The sequence below is a fragment of the Wyeomyia smithii genome, chromosome 3 (assembly GCF_029784165.1).
Source record: "Wyeomyia smithii strain HCP4-BCI-WySm-NY-G18 chromosome 3, ASM2978416v1, whole genome shotgun sequence".
NCBI classification, from domain to species: Eukaryota; Metazoa; Arthropoda; class Insecta; order Diptera; family Culicidae; genus Wyeomyia; species Wyeomyia smithii.
In genome coordinates, this window is record NC_073696.1 from 210,468,030 (window position 1) to 210,484,591 (window position 16,562).

The 16,562-nt window shown below is 39.3% G+C and overlaps 1 protein-coding gene across 1 annotated transcript in view; it reads right to left on the minus strand.

Moving 5' to 3' along the window:
• The window catches only part of LOC129727882 (cathepsin K-like), a 56,909-nt gene extending 41,353 nt beyond the window's left edge, over window positions 1–15,556 (minus strand). The window contains exon 1 of the mRNA XM_055686138.1: window positions 15,447–15,556. The gene's annotated coding sequence lies outside the window, so the exon portion shown is untranslated. The remainder of the gene's footprint in view (window positions 1–15,446) is intronic.
• Window positions 15,557–16,562: the final 1,006 nt, after the last annotated feature.

The following is a 16,562-nucleotide window of genomic DNA, read 5'->3' on the forward strand; positions in this document are numbered from 1 at the left end:
CAAGAGAATCGCATCAACTGATCAGAGATCTCACATCGTGCAAACAATCATCGCCACCCCACGGAAACGCTATGGGATATGGATTGTGCTAATGCTGTTGCTGTTAGTATCCTTCTCCTACATGCCCTTGGTTGCATCGTATTTATGTGATAGAGAAAATCGCCCGAAGGTAACGAACTAACCCGCAACCATAGAGAAGTTAAATATTTTGACAGCAATTGATAATTTATGGCTTGGAACTGAGGATTCGACGGGGAAATCAATTACGGCTAGGGCGAAACGGATGGCAGCCAGCCGATATGAACGCGGGCAAAGACCAAAAAAAGAAAAAGAAAAATGAGTAACGAGCTTTCTGCATACCATGGGCTACCACCATTGGGGCGTCCATAGTTGATTGGAATTTTGCGAGTCCATTCAAGGTTGCATTCCTTTTGCCCGCTGTTAGCCTTGATCAGACTGTGGCCCCAGAGCTTGGAGTATGCGAAGATATTAATTATAAAGTGAGATGCAAAACCAAAACCGTACCCGCCAGCTATTGTGTAAGGAGGTCACCCGGGTATGACCTCGCGTACCCATTCCGCCTTTCAGACAAACAGCAAACCCTACCGTGAACGAAGATTCAATTATCAGAAATTTATGGACAGAAGCAAGGAGAAATCATTATCAATTTCGAGCGTAATTTGCCTTAATTAATTGGTGTCCGATAAGTCGAAAATGATCGTATGCATTAAAACAGCAGTACGCTTATCTGCACTTTGCATTGAATGGAGAGGATTCTCCTTCTGGGGCACCAGCAAGGCAAAGTTCGGCCTTACCTGGTGCAATATGCTGGGAGTTCGTAACGACCGACGTTGCGTGTGTCGCCTGCGCAGATAACAGTGCGCTTTTGCACGTTTGTCCAAGCCGGCCGGGTTTTGCATAATCTTAACGAATGTTATTGGTGCGTTGACTTTTATAGAAAACATTCATTCCCAATTACTTACCGTGCTGAACTAATGAAAAAGATTATTTAATTCATCGGCGGAGAAAGTTGATTGCATCCCATCGACAAGCCATCAAAGCTGGTACCTGCTGGTGCTTGTGGAACAGTTCAATTCGGCTGAAACCGTGACCACCCAAGTAGGTTTTTGGACTCTGCATGGGAAAAATTTTCGGGCTTGACCACTGGGGAATGCAGGTGCAATTCGAGCTTATTATAATTGGTGCTGAAATATGTGTTTTGGCAGAAAACTAGCTCTGCCAGGCTCGCAATGGAATAACTGAACTAAAATTATTACCATAAATTCATAACTATCAAGGATCATGTATCTAGCGCACATTGCCAACCGGTAGCCGACTGGTAGCACTGATTTAATTACAAATTCCATCTAGAAGATATATTGGCGAGAATGCAGCGTCTCCAGCAAGAGTATAAATTCAAATCGTGAAATTATTGGCCTGCAGGGGAATCGAACAAGTTAACGTTTTCTCGCTGGTGTGAAGATTTCGGACATTACTTATCTTGGGCCGAAGGCTGCTTTAAGGGGTTATATACCTTTTTGGTCGAGAAAAATGAGGGAAGTTTGAATCTATTTTTAAGTGCATAGCACCATTTTCATTGCATCAAAGGGGTATTTTTCTGAAAGTACAGTTTATCAACAACAAAAAATACGTTTGATTTTGAGATATACCAATTATTACTGGAATAATGGCCGTTTCCCCGAAAGCTATTTTTTTGCAGAGGCTTGCGGTGATCCTGATAGAGACTCAGCGGGTCAACCGAAATCAAAAAACTCATATTATTTCATTAGTTTAGAAGTGTGCCGGGTCCTTGAACGATCGCTTTTATGAGTATTTTGTTTTCAGTGCAAACGGGAACGTTTTTCCCAAAAAATGCACGTTTTGAGCGCTAAAAATTGCATTAAAATTTTTTTTGCGGCAAAATGTAACTGCATGTTTCAAAAAGCGATCGTTCAACGACCGGCGAATTTAATAACGAAAATTAAAAAAAAAAAGATAAAGGAAATCGGTTCAGTAGTTTTCCCGCAATCAGGATCACGGCAAAGTCATTTTTCGGAAAACACTTTTCCGAGATAATCGCGTGTTAAGTTTCAAGTTTAGCTTATGCGGCCGTGACGAGGCGCGCTGCAAATCGCTCTTCTTCCTATTGCTCAGATCTTTATGAAAATTTGTGAAAATGTTCTCAAGATGTTGTATTTGAAGATAATACAATAAAAAATTTTTCAGTTTTCTGAAAACTAAAAAGGTATATAACCCCTTAATGCGGAACGCTCAGTTAAAAATATTCAGCATTACCAGCGCAAGTCTAGGTTGGAATTCGCCGGGAGCCGGCCATCTTTCTCATTGAGTGCGCAGTGTCGTTTCCCTTGTATCGGGAACGCAAATAAATATAAAGCCGCAATAGCAACAAGTCGGGTTTCTATTGCTCTTGGGACCAGAACATCATGAGTTCGCTTGCGATTGAAGGCATTCCTAGTGGTGCGATCAATTTTTATCCAGTCCAGTTTACGACTAGTACCCGAGTCTAGGTTACATTTCAACCATAAAGAATTGTGTAACTGCGAATGAATTTACCTTGCTGTTAGAGGTGCCAATATATTAAACAAATTTGTTTCCTTCGAGATTCTACATTACGCACCAGACGAACAGCTAGTGTAGGTTGCAAAATTGAAATCTTAAAAAGTGACCGCCATGAAATGTTGTTAAAGTTTGCAGGCTCATTGCTCTTTTTATTTTTGTATCAATTGGTCGATAAGTAATTTACGATTTGATACTATTGACAAGTGGTCCCCGTGGTTCTGTGGTTAGCGATGTCGGTCGGCTAGCTCTCCCACACGGTTGTGATATCGGGTTCGATTCCCGATCAGGTCGAGGAATTTTTCGAGCTGGAAATTTTCTCGACTCAGCACTGGGGCACATCGTTGTACTTATCCTACAACATGCAAAATGTGCCGAAAACAATATCGATAACGAATTCTCTCAACTAATCTAGTTGATCGAGACCGCTTTAGCCCCCATGCTAGCGTGCGATATTGTTTTTTTTTACTTTTGACAAACTGCCCGATATTTAAAATGAAATCTAGACTGTCAATGAATCAATCAGTCTCATGTAAGCACTCGCTATACAGATATCCCAATTTTATACAAAACCCTGCTTTTCTACTGTTTATTTTTTCGCTATTACATTATTACATAAAGATTTTGCATCTGACAAATGTTTATTTTCACATAAAAGTTGTGATAACTTAATGGTTAAATTTTGACATTTACCAGCAACACTAGAAGCACTACTTATGTACCGATTGATTATTTTGTACTATTATTTAAACTATTTATCTAAGTCTATATTCACGGAATCGTTTAGCAATAATCAAATTAAATGCTCCTTCGAAGGGTTAACAAATAAAAAGCCATGAATGTTTACTTTAGAATTCAAGGTAACAAGGTTTACTGTTAATGTTGACTTTAGAATTCATGGTGATTTATTTGAACAAGTAAGCTTTCTTAGGTTTCAGAAGCTAGGTAACATTTGGTTTTATTTGTGACAATTGTAGTCGGACATCTGGTTTAACATTATGTAGGTATCGATACCTAATCTTTGTTGCTAGCTGTATTGGAAATCCGAATTTGTATGGTGATACCGCCGTGAAAAGTTGAAGAGGTTATATATGAAACACGAACACAAGGTTAACGTAGAATTACGATAGCCTGTCTTATGTCAATGTATAACTTGTAATAGGTTAGGGAATATTATGATTCAATGATTCAAATGATTGGTAACCCCGACGAGGTTGAACTTTATCAGACAAAATTTCAAATTTATTTTTCATCTGATACCAAAATTCCTCTAACGAATTTTCGGATTGGAACTTATCGTTCATGCTCGTATCTGATGTCAAATTCGTCTGACGTCAATGATCCTGGCTTCGTTGATATCGAGAAAAGCTGCTTCACCCATGCCGTTTCTTCTGTGGAACTCATCGAGGATGTACTGTTCAAAACGCTTCAACGAATCATGCGCATTTCGAAATTATTCAACTGGAAGGGCTGCTTGTTCATTTCATGGAAAATCTTGGATGATATCTTTGATGCAATTTCTTTTTTTTACTTTTTGGGTTTTTGGAATGCTACCCAGATTTCGTTTTTTAACAATTCTGCCCAAATTTTATTTTCTCTCTTGAAGGCCGTAATTTTGCTGTATGTGTTTAAGATTGTTAACATCTCGCCTTGTATTGAAAGGCTCAGATCTTTTATTTTATGGAAAATTAGTCAAACAAGCTATCCTGATGAGTCACTGATCATCATTGAATATACTCCCCAATGCATATTTATTGTCGCTCAGAAACGTTCTTACTTCCGATCTCAATTCAAACAAGCGGGATGGAGCAGTAACGTAGAATGCTGACTTTCCATCTCTTCACACAACGCTTCGAATAATCTTGAATTTTCAGGTCAAGCCTCGATGAAGTTAATTATTTCACTTACACTTTCCTGCAAGACTTATTTTAACAATGATGACAGTTTCTTCATAGCGAGTGCATGACGATGAAGAATGCAGAGACTGCTAGCACAATTTTTTGCCTTTTCTCAATTCTTGCCACGACTCCAGAAATATTTCCAACCATAGCTTTCGCACCGTCCGTATATACACTACCCGTCATAAGTTTGGAATCGCTTTACTAAGTATTGCAACACCCTGTTTGAATATTGCAACACCTCCCGAAAAGTTTAGCATCAGCTGGAATAGGCGGATATCTCGTGAACCTAGAAAGCTGCGGTTTTCAGCAAACTTGTTCAGAAGGTCAAAGGCTACTGTGTTGTAGCCAATTCAGTGTGAAATTTTACCCTTATGTGGCGCTAGTGGGCACACAATGTGTCGTATTTTGAACTTACGATTCCAACCTTCTAGAAAGTGGCGGTGTTCAGCAAACTTGTTCAGGAGGCTAAAGGCTTATACATAGTAGACAATTTAATACTAAATTACCCCGCTATGCGGCGCTAGGGTGTATGCGGTTTTTCGTATTGAGACTTCAACTTATCGCGTGATTATTACTACCCACAAAGCTCTTCGGCTACTGGCACGCAGAATCTGTCTTCGGCTAGTGCCACCAGTTCTGGTCAAGCATGTCGAAATACAGTATAACGCCGCATGTGTGTTCCAAACTATTCTATCGATTCTATTTTCATTACAATTCAGTGTCAACACAAATCAAAAACACCCAGTGTTATAATTTAAACATGACTTCGACAACTTCGGCAACCACCAAGGCTAGTGTTTTTGACTTCGTGTATACATACACGGAAAGTAATACGAAATACCCTCGGTGGTGTTCAATTCCTTCAACATCGGATTAGAGACATGTCTACTGCAACTGTTTTCAGCCGAGGTCATCAGTTTAGTCGCGATATCGTCAATTTTCCATATTGTAAAACGGGTTGTGAATGTTGGTGACCAAACTGTCAACATACCAACACAGTCGCATGCTACATGTTGTAACCTCCTCAAATGAAGGCATTCTGCACTATACGGCATTACGGTAGATCGTGGAACATTGGAGCGCCTGCAAGCTTCTCTAGTCGAAATATCACTTTTCATTGCTTGAAGACACTCAGTAACAGCTGCTTCAGTATATTTTTTTACCAATTTCCGGCATTTTTCCCATTTTAGCAGCAATTTTATACAATAACGCGATCATAACAAATTTATGGTAACTATGGTAACTATGATTCGCGACGTTATATCGATGATAGCTCTTGTTCGAAATGAACCCATGTAACACACGTTGGTATAGAATAGTTGACGTTACCTATTTCATGATATCAATATCACCAGAAAAGTGCAAAACATGAAGGCTAGTAGAGCAAGTACCGATACCTGCATAAAAGCAAGCCAACTTGATATAATTAAGTGGCAAAATACATCTCGAGTACTATTACGGCAATGCGCAAATCTGTTGCTATGACAACTGTTAACCAGCGCATGCGCAAATGTGTTGTGTCTGCGCAGTGCAACTAGATCGACAATTGCTTTTATCAGTGGCAGTTTTAATTGATTATAAAATGATGACAAAAAATAATATTAAACCTTTTAAAAAGAGTTGTTTCCTTAGCGTGAATATTGAAATTGTTTTTGCATAGTTTCAACGTTATCTGGATATAAAATCTAACAAAACTAGAAAACGTTGTTAGATATACAATAACAAAAAACTGAAGTGATATTGGTTACACTGCAAGCGTTTTGTTTATCTTTTGATGGCGCGTTATGACACGCTTCGAATATATATAGAAATCGTTCATATAATTTAAATATTAATTTGATCAAGTAATTTTAAGTTGGATGTTGAATGCTACGACTATTGTACTAAGGAAAAGCATTTTACAGGTACGTAGTGTTGTTATTAGATGGTGTAATGTCTTACGAAAAGACCAAGTGATAGTGATTGTCATTCTTGAACTCATGTTATTAAAAACATCTCCAAAACCAGAAAAAACGAGCTTGTTTTCGAAATGCGGTTGTATTACTGATGAAAAACAACTTCAAACACAATATAATAACACATGTTTCCAATTGCGCTTGTAGTACACTTATATGACTATTTTCGTTGTTACTTATTTTCTAACATGTTTTGTGTGTTACTTGGGAAGCATGCCGGAATAAGGAAAACAGTTTTATTTCCACCCTTAATTGGGCCACTATTTTTTTCAATATTTTAAGTGTTTTTCCAGTAAAATTTATTGCTTATCTTTTAAAGACACTATTATTCTACCCGTTCATCGAAAATCTGTTTATTTTCGCTCGGAAAGTGTGATGTCAGTACAGTTTTTGTTAAACCCATTTCCTAAGAAAACGTTAGCGAACCATGGCAAACTAGGTAGCTGTTTTTAAAAGACATTTTTTGCAGCTTTAATGAAGTATATTATAGTAAACGTCTGTTGCGACATTTCTAACGAAGAACATTATTGAAGTTGTCAAAGCATAAATCAAAATAAGTATATTTATAATGTGTCATTTGGTGTAAGGAGTTCAGGTGGTCCACTGAAGTAAGTGGTCTATATTAAGCAGATCTACCCTACATCAACGCAATTTTATTATGGAATATAGTTTTCCGTTGCATAATCATCGATCAGCTTGAAAACTTCAGCCCCCGTTGCTGAAACTGGCAGCGGTTTGCAAAGGAACAAATCTTCTTGGAAAGTTTCATACCATCACAATTGCTAAAGGGTGTAAGGAGTCAAATTGCATCACACTTGAAAAACCGCTTCTGGAGCCTGTCTTCTCGTATTCTAATCAAATGTGAGGTCTTGAACCGTCCCGTGATTGAAAATTTTGAAAGGTTAATCGAACTTAATTCTCAAACCCGTTTTATGACATTGTATTTCAATCACATGTCCCAAAATATTAACCCTTCTTCGAATATTCCAAATCGTGTCGACTTATCAAATACTTCTGATTCTACTGTGTTTTTCGATACATCCATGATAGAAGAAACTCGTGGAATCCCGGATCATTTACGCGTGCAGCAGATCCCTAAAATTTTTTCCAATAAATATCGAAACATCAACTGCGACAATATGTACTACACTGACGGATCACTTCTTGATAGGTCCACTGGCTTCGGTATCTTCAATAACAATTTAACCGTCTCCCATAAGCTCGATAATCCTGCTTCTGTTTACGTCGCAGAATTAGCTGCAATTCAGTACACCCTAGGGATTATCGAAAAAATGCCCACGGACCATTATTTCATCTTTACGGACAGTCTCAGTTCCATTGAGGCTCTCCGATCGATGAAAGATGTTAAGCACTCTCCGTATTTCCTGGGGAAAATACGGGAACATCTGAGTGCTTTATCCGAAAAATCTACTCAGATTACCTTAGCGTGGGTCCCTTCTCACTGCTCGATACCGGGTAATGAGAAAGCGGACTCTTTGGCTAAGGTGGGCGCAACAAACGGTGATATTTATGAAAGACCAATTGCCTTTAATGAATTTTTCGCACTTGTACGTCAGAATACGATCATCAGTTGGCAAAATGCTTGGACCAGAGGGGAATTGGGAAGGTGGTTACATTCCATAATCCCCAAAGTATCGACGAACCCGTGGTTCAAGGGGTTGGATGTAGGTCGGGATTTCATTTGCGTGATGTCCCGGCTTATGTCCAATCACTATAGATTTGACGCGCTCCTCCGTCGTGTTGGGCTCGGGGAAAGTGGTATCTGTGCCTGTGGTGAAGGTTATCACGACATAGAGCATGTGGTTTGGTCATGCCCTGTACACCGTGACGCCAGGTCTAAATTAATAGCTTCCCTGCAGGCCGAGGGTAGACAGCCGGCTGTTCCTGTTCGTGATGTCTTGGCGAGCCGTGACCTATCCTACATGTCCCTTATATACGTTTTCCTGAAATCCATCCACGCCCCAGTCTAGTCCCGTTCCCCCCCGTCTACACCCAACAAAACGACAAGAACACGTTTGAACCTTAAGCACAAAACCAGCAACCAGACCCCGCACAATAGAACCAGGACCCAAGGACTACGAGCCTCTGTCCCAACTCACGACATTGTGGCTCAGCAGAACGAATCCATACATGCCATTCGACGATTATCAGACGACCATTGAACAACAAAACACTGATTGGAAATCCCATGCTAGTTTTAAGTTAGACTTAATTTCAGCTCGTAGTCGGCAGCGAGGATAAAAAATTTGCTTTAGTTTTTAAGTCATCAGATATAATTGGCGCCGTTAAACATTAAATTGTATTTGTGCCGTGTCAAATAAATGTTATGTGAAGAAAAAAAAAAAAAATTGCATCACACAAAAAAAATTGGTAGATTTCACTCATCCGACCAATAGACATTTCCCGCCGGATTTTACCCCATATTTTTAAATTTTTCTTCGAAGTACTTTGCATTCAAAGATTAATAGCGCTAAAATCAAATTTTTTCCATGAGTATAAAATCTACTATTATTTTTTGAAAAGTTGAAAATGCATGAATGTTGAATATTTTTTTCACCTTGCATGAATGTTGAGTTTGGAAATTTATGTTCTTTCAGCAATGCAAAACATTATTCACCCCAACTTTTTGGCAACATTGTCATTTTTGACATGTTCTTGGTACTGGAATTGTTGACAAAACCAAGCATCGTTTTATTTACAATGAAAAAACTTCTGCGCGCAAATTCAAATAACACATTACCTGACAAAATTCTTTAGGAACTGCACCGAAAAAGTCTTTCCGCAACTCGTAAAATACGAGACTAAAACTTAACTCTCAATTCGGAGGTATCCAGCATCCGTTCAGAAAGACTGATTCGTTGCTGCTGCGACTGTATTTTCTCTTTTCAGAAATAGTTACAAACTATTCTTGAATTCTTTCAGCTTAAAACTAGGACGAATTTATTAAAAACCTCGAGACACTAAATCTACTCCATCAGAAGAATTCCCAACTTTGTCGTTTTCCATCAACTATCATTCTATTCATCACCTTCTGAACTGATAATACTAAATCCACCTTCGGCAATCAAATGTGCAAGAAGTTTGGCAAGATTCCTTACCTATGCTTGCTTCAATGCATGTATCTTTTCAACCGATCGACGATCATATTCGCAAAACTTTTGCGAAAACGCACTATAATCTGGATTGTAACCCTTTTCGAACAAACAGTAAATTATGACCGTGACCATCACTCGGTGATTTTTGATAACCAATCCGAGAATCTTATCTAACACTCATCCGTATCATTTTATCGCCCGTACTCATTCGTTGTTCCCGGGCCAGATAATGCAACTGTTACTAAAAAGCTTTTTCGTTGCCCTTTAATGCAGATCCTTCTGTACCAATTCCTCTAAATCAGCGGTTCTCAACCTTATTTTTTCGCGTACCTCTTGGCGATATTTTTCAAATCAATTGTACCCCCTGACTTGGAATATTCTAGCAGAGTGGGAGAGAGTAGTGGTAGATCATGTTGTGATAGTCTAATTCAGGTTTCGAATTGAATTATGGTTTGTTTGATTATGCTCATGTTTAAAGAGCAAGCTTGAACAACAAATGAAGTATTATACGAAACATTGCTTTATCCGCCATTACTGATTTTTCTTTCGCGTACCCCGTAATAGCTTTCACGTACCCCAGGTTGAGAACCGCTGCTCTAAATCATCAAAATTGAGGCGCATGTGTTGTTAAGTTAAACGACCAGACGTCCCGCATTTTGCGAGACAGTCCCGCTGCTTAACAAAATGTCCTACTTAGAAAAACGTCCCGCGAAATGTCCCACATTTATCAAAAGTATCTCGTACGCCTTTGAAATATTCCACGGTTCACAAATATGAACCAACGAATGTTACATTTTTTCACTGGGACATTGTGCCTTTTTGTTAAGTAACATTTTACTCACTACCACTTTACGTCTATAATAGCCAAATTCAACAAACGGCGGTGTAAAACCATTCAGTGAAAAAACGAATTTCTGAAATTATGTTCACCGTTAAATGCTTCTGCCTTAGTTTTCTCCGGTTGCATAAGCATTCACAGTTCTTGCCTGATCCTGGAATTCAAGCCTTTTCAGCCACTATCGAGTAATTATGGATGACCGATACAATATCTAATTAGAGTACATGCAGAGGAAGTATATCAGTAATGGACACGAACAAGTATGGAAAGCTCAAAATAATCACTAACATTCGTTTGCCAGTTATGTAGGCCGCTACGATATGCTAAGCTATTTTGTCGTAGCCGAGAATGAATCGAAAGTTTGATATTATAGAGAAAAACTATGTGAACCACTACTCGAACAGCCAGAGGAAAAAACTTGAAATAAACTATTCGTTAAAACATTTATTTAAGTCTTCGTAATCACCGAAGCTGGCTGATTTATTGCAGAAGAACACTATAACTATATATAACTAGCAGAACACTATATATAACTAGCAGAACACTATAACTATAACTACTAACTCCCGTAATTAAATTGTTAGGTACTGCTGCTGTTGTTGAAGGTTGCCGTTGCAGCGGTTCCGACAGTGGAAATTGCACTCGCCAGAGATGTCCCATTACTTTGTTGGCTGAAATCGCAACATCTACATTTTACTAGCTTGAAAGTTTTACATAATCGTAAAATACTTACAATGTTTTAAAATTTCTTTATCCTTGCGGCTACATTTCCTGCCGCGGGTGGGATGAAGGTTCATCACACAGCTTTTTCAAAGTATTTATTTATTTTACCTAGTTGAGATTATTTACATCGAAAACAGCTGCCAGAAAATCGATGTAAGCATTATTCAATGAGATATACATGAAGGTGCGGAAAAAAAGTTAGTCAGCATAAAACAGGAAATCCTGAGCAACGTCATGAGCATGAGCATGAGAATGATTGACCGCCCGCGGTTGCTACTCCGTTATTGCCAGATCAGCTGTAATTACACAGAGAACTAACAGATGATGCTCGGGACCAACATGCATCCTCAATGTGTAAAAACTGGAGATCTTAATCTTTATGTAAGGCAATACCAGCGCCGGCCGCATCCGAATGCAGGTCAAAGAAGGAGTTTGTATGGGAATATGTTGACGTGATACTCGCTTTATTGGAAGCCGAGAACACCTCTGCACTCCCACGAGAAATCACTGGGATGTTGGAGAAAGGGCAGGGTATACAACAGGGTTCGTTTTGGTGAACGATTCACTGATTTCGAGTGTCGGGTTCTTTAGACCAAATGTCGCGCCGAGTCGAGTTCATTACATCTGCCACGAAATTCATAATGTGTTCCGAACTTTTTCAGTTTGATGAAATAACACCGCAATAATGAGCATACGCAAAGATACTGGACTTAATCGAACATCTCCTTGTAAGGTGATCCTCTTTATACCAAAAACTATTGCTCGTTGTTGATTTATCTATAGAATCTAAAGTGTAGATAATACGACCTCATGGAATGTATCGACGCGGAGTCTTTTGGGGTTTGGTCAACCGGACATTTAGTTTTCTACCTTACAGATCGAGTAGCGACGTCTCTCGTATAGACTTCGTGGGATCTAAAAGAAAAAACGCTACGATACCGCGAAAAACACACCTGAAAAACCTGATGTCACGAATATTTGGTGAAAAAAAGGTGGCCAGAGTTAATTAAATGAAGAAAGCATAAATGAGCGGGACAAAGTTTGCCGGATAGCTAGCCTCTAGCTAGCTATATACGATTTCAACACGACGTACCGATATGGAAGCTATCAATCTCGTGAATTCTATGCGCGCCGTACACACGGGTTACAACGAAACGTTATTTTCGCGTAGATTGATGAATGGATAATCCGACAGTTTTTCGAGTAGACAATAGGTTAGTCTGTCAATAGTTTGTTTCACTGTTAATCATAATCAATATTATCATTCACACTACGGCAACCGGTGTAAGGACAAATAAGAAGTAAAGACGCGATTATCGTTTTCGTAGACGCACGAGAGAATATTACTATTAAATTTGAAACTTGGCAACACTCATGCATCCAAAGCTCGAAAAATATAAAAAAGCATGTGAGCATAAGTAACAGTACTACATTCCTAATAAATTTGCAAAATGCCAATGTTGTCATTATAGGTTTTATGGTTTCGAACCCGTGTCATCTTTCGAAGCTAAAAAATATACTCAAAAGCTAAAGAAATCCAAAATAGAAATAAGAGAACGGAGTAGCAAATCAAATCAATAGAGAAAATGCAATACAGTCATTAACATTACAGTGAATATTTTCAACTTGTGTGCATACCGTATCTTTCAAAAGCTAAAGAAATCATAAAAAGGGTATAAAAAAGCCATCAAACCAGTCTTCAAAGAAAGTTCCGAATCTTACCCAAACCCAACAACAATTATGAAATAATGGATATTCGAAAAAATATTCGAAGTTGAAAATATGGGTCAGCTTAGGCATAAGTCTCTCAATGCACTGCGTCTATCAAAACGCAGAATAGTTGATTCCAAAACGGCCCACTGGGCTACACTGGGGTTATAAATATAGAATATACTTCAGTATATTTGTTAAATCCATATTTTCATACCGGTGGTAGCCCTCGAATAAAAATAAAATTAAAAGCTGTACAAAATGATACCGTAATGAACAAAATTTGCTTATTTATATAGTGAAAAATTATCATGTCAGGAAAAGTTAGGTTACATCAATATCGTCGAAGTACACCAATCTATGAAACACTTGTACAAAACAACTTCCAAATCGCGTATCTGGTATCCCTGCAGTTGAGTGACTGTGGTTTTGAGAGAAATACATATTCATGTACCGGCCACACAATTACTCATTGGCGCATTATAATAAATCAGATGAACACAAAGTCTCTGTCTACCAAGCAACTTGATGTAGTGCAGTTCGAAAACCAACACATATGCAAAATCTGTCAAATGGAATTTAAAAAAAACAGTATGTGGTGTAGTCCCGCTGTAGCCCGCTACATAAACGAATTTGACATAATAAAATCCCTCACTAAATGCAGCTTCTCCATTACAGAAACAAAATGGTTTGATTATGGAACTTGCTATACTCATCTTAACGATTGCAGACCACTATTTTTTTCCACTATCACCATTCACGAATCATTGCATCGCACTATGCCTAGTAAATATACACACGCACACAAATCGAATACGGCTACAGCAAATAATCGGGGCGTAGCGCCTCGCCATTTTCCACAAAAAGCACGTTGCCGAATACTGTGTGGCATCACTAGAATCACTTTATTACACGATCATCGACATCTCTTCCTGTAAACCTTTGCCCTTGAAGAAACTCATTGCAATTCAAGTTAATTTACAAAGGAGTTCACAACATTCATTTTTCACACTACACTGACTTCATTGTACTACGTCGGCAAACAAGATTCCGTTGATTTTATTATATATCACGCCTTTAAAGAAATATTTAATGGAGCACACGCGATTAGTGAACTTTACTCCTAACGCCAGCCGCAAACTTTCCTGTTAACTTTTTCAATATTTCAATATTTATAAAAACTGAACGCGGAAAAACGTGGACGCGAAAAAAAGACGTCTGTTCGCGAAGCATGGTTTGCTTCGATCTCGGAAATCCTGAGCAACGTCATGGTTGAAAAACAACGTAAATCGAACAGCACGGTTCGTGTTTCGAGTGTGAGATCTAGCCTAATTGAGTTTAGTTTATTATTGACTTCATAAACACTATAATGGTATACTTGTAGCGTAAGCATTCTTCTCCCGCTATCTCCCCACCTTTATTTGCCTCATTGAATGAAATTCACCACTAATCTCAGAGAAAAAAGGGTAAAACGCCAAAAAAGTGTGTTCGGCAGGATGGGGTAAAATGTGCATTTTTCGTTTTCTTTTATTTTTTTCAATAGTTACAACCCCCAAAGAAAAAAAAAATAAATGAGGATCGGTTTTAAAAATTAAAGACATCGTTTGAGCGAGTAAAATTTTTTGACGGGAAACCTCTATTGCCTTCTAACTTTCAGGTGGTAAAATAAAACATGTTATTTTGTTTTTTTTTTCATTGTTCCTTTTATTCAATTCCATCCCCGAATCCAAATGCACGAAATTTCCTCGTAACACTGCTCATCGTGTTGAGTATTTTCGTCACTGCGATCCATTTTTTGACATTTTGTAACAGATTCGAGAATTAGTAAAGCGTCCTCCAAAATATAGAAAATTGCGATTTTTTGATGCCAACTTTTAATACTATTGAAAAATGTAAAGCCCTGTTTCGAACGCAGATTTCGACCAACCAACGCTGAAAATAAAACCAAATATCATCCAATATGGGATAAAAGCATGCTTTTGTAAGAAACTCTCAGTGGCGGCGGAGCTTCGTAGGACACAGATGGCAGAGAAAAAAACATTTTATTGCTTTTTTCGATAGCTTTACTCAAGGCCGGATTTAGGTGCTGGGGGTACGGCGCAGATTTTTTGTGATGCTCTCTTTTCTTGAAACATTTAAAGGTGATGAGTGGAAGATGACGAGCACAAAAAAGGCCTTCTCTCTACTTCACGTCTGCCTCAAGACTAAGGGGCCCTTTGAATCGGCAGGCCCGGGGCACTTGTTTTTTATTGAACAGGAAGTCCCTTGCATGTTTCAAACGGCAATAATACCGCACCCGAAATCTTCGCACAGAACTTACACCATTCATCGCAACTCTAATCTTTCTTGTTAGTTTCGCAGGGAAGCCATTTCGTCCATTACTTTTCATAGCTTTACACGGACACTTTTGAAGGATCTACCACAGCGTAAAGATTTGGTCCGTTGTCGATCACCCACCCACAAAACTGGTTTGATAACTTCCCACAAACCTTCTTCAATTCTAGAAAATAAGGAAAAAACGTGCTATTTTGTTTCCAATATTATGCCAAATGTCTTCGAAGATGTTGTTGGTACACTTGGAAAAAAAGATAGAATAGTTGTGATTTTGGAAGAGTTTCATACTTACTTACTCACGTTACTTTGTTAGCTAACGGACCGTTCACCGGTCTAGGGCCGAACGAATTAGCGATGTCCAGCTTCTTCTTCTTCTTCTTCTTGGGCAGCCGTTCTCCAGTCTCCTCGTACACCAGCAGATCGTGCATCTTCATCCATCATGAAATCCACCGCGTACGAGGCCTACCACGGAGTCTTCGGCCTCTTCCTGGTTCTCTACTGAAGATAGTTTTGGCGGCTCTCTCGTCAGGTACCCCCACTGTATTACCTTCACTTGTTTGTACAACTCGTGATTCATGCGTCTGCGCCACACTACATCTTCTAGTTTACCGCCAAGTATCGATCGCAGAACTTTACGCTCAAAAACTCCGAGCACTCGGTGATCAGCTTCCTTCAGCGTCCATGCTTCATGTCCGTGAAGGACTACCGGGAGTATCAGCATCCTATACAGCGCTAGTTTTGTGCGAGTTTGAAACTTCGGGACCTTAGTCCGTAGAAAGCCCTGTTCGCAGCTGCAACTCGTCGTTTCATTTCACGGCTCATATCGTTGTCACATGTCATAAGCGTACCAACATAAACGAATTTGTCAACCACTTCAAATCGTTCCCCATCTATCTCCACCTCAGAACACCATCACCACGGGGATTCCTACGCTTCCACCATCACCACGGGGACTCCTACACTTCCAGACAGCTACCATGTACTTCGTTTTGGCAAAGTTAATGACAAACCCCAATCGCGCTGCTTCCTTCTTAAAAGGTATGAAGGCCTCCTCCACGGCCCTACGGTTGATACCGATGATATCGATGTCGTTCGTAAAACCAAGAAGCATGTGAGATTTCGTTTCTTTCCACGTTTGCTCTTCGTACTGCACCTTCAAGGGCGATGTTGAATAGTTAGTTGGAGAGCGCATTCCCCTGCTTCAGTCCATCCAACGTTACGAACGCGCGACTAATGTCTCGCCAGCTATCCGCTCACATGATCTCGATCCCTCCAGCATCATACGACTCAACTTAATTAGTTTAGACGGGAAGCCGTGTTCCAGCATGATCTGCCACAGCTCGTTTCTTTTCACTGAGTCGTATGCCGTCTAAAAATCCACAAACAGATGGTGAGTCGGTAAGTTTTA